Below are 1125 nucleotides of genomic sequence, written 5' to 3'. Positions count from 1 at the left end.
ACCTATAGATGAAGTGAAAAATTAGTTATTAACTGGAAGCATAAATCCACCTGGAAAAAAATCTGTATCAGTCAAAAAAACAAATAACTGCTATTAAATGGGAAAAGTTGGTAGCAATACATAGCAGTGCCTGAAATAATTTTCCATTGTTACTTATAAACTTCAAGTTTGGTTTTTTTTTTTTTTTTTTTCAGTAAAAAACTGATCCCAGGTAGCTGTAAGGCAGCTAAGAATCCATCAAGTGTTTTAAAATCCATAGTAATCTGGGATGTATTGACTTCAAAACCTGGCTGTAAACATCCGAAGGGAAAATCACTTACCAATACGCCACATAAATATATATGATCTCTAGTTGAGGTCTGAGAAAGATGAAGTTGACTGGTAAACCATTAAATAATTTGCATACAAGGTGTCCTTTAAGTACATCTGCAATGATCTATCCCATTTAAAAGCAAAGCATTCACAAGTAATCACAGAAATCTACAAACTGTATTTGTACAAAAAACCTCAACATGACTCTGAAGAGTGAGCAAGTCTTTAAGGTGGTCCTTTGAAGAAGTCCAGAGAATTATCAGTGTATATTCAGAGTGACAGCAATGTGAATTTGACAACAGTATCTTCTAGGTCAATGAGAAAAGGGGACTTTACAGTATGTATGCTGTATATTCCAGTGTAACACACTCTTTCCAGGAATATACCTGTACATGTGGATATACACTTCCCCATTTCCAAGTTGGCAATAGGACATTTTTACTCTTGCTACAGAAAACTTAGACCAGGAAGGTTCATAAAGCCTTCAACAGAATCCAAACAGACCTGGATGTTTGGATCACACACAGTGTGACTGGGGACAGCGAGTCCCCACGAGTGACCCGGCAGCGGGGGCTTGGGAGGGACCCGCCGCCCCGACAATCTCCGGCCCGGAGAGCATCGCGCCGCACACCGGGCACCTGCGCTGCCGTCTGGGGTACCTGTGCGGTACCGCCCCGGCCGACAGGGATGGGGCAGGAGGGAACGGGGATGGGGATGGGGATGAGGATGGAGATGGAGATGGAGATGGAGATGGAGATGGAGATGGAGATGGAGATGGAGATGGAGATGGGGAAGGGGAAGGGGAAGGGGCTG

This window comes from Empidonax traillii, unplaced genomic scaffold, assembly GCF_003031625.1.
Source record: "Empidonax traillii isolate 1590-97213 ecotype Southwest subspecies unplaced genomic scaffold, ASM303162v1 scaffold176:size2985712, whole genome shotgun sequence".
NCBI lineage: Eukaryota > Metazoa > Chordata > Aves > Passeriformes > Tyrannidae > Empidonax > Empidonax traillii.
This window is presented reverse-complemented; position numbering follows the sequence as displayed.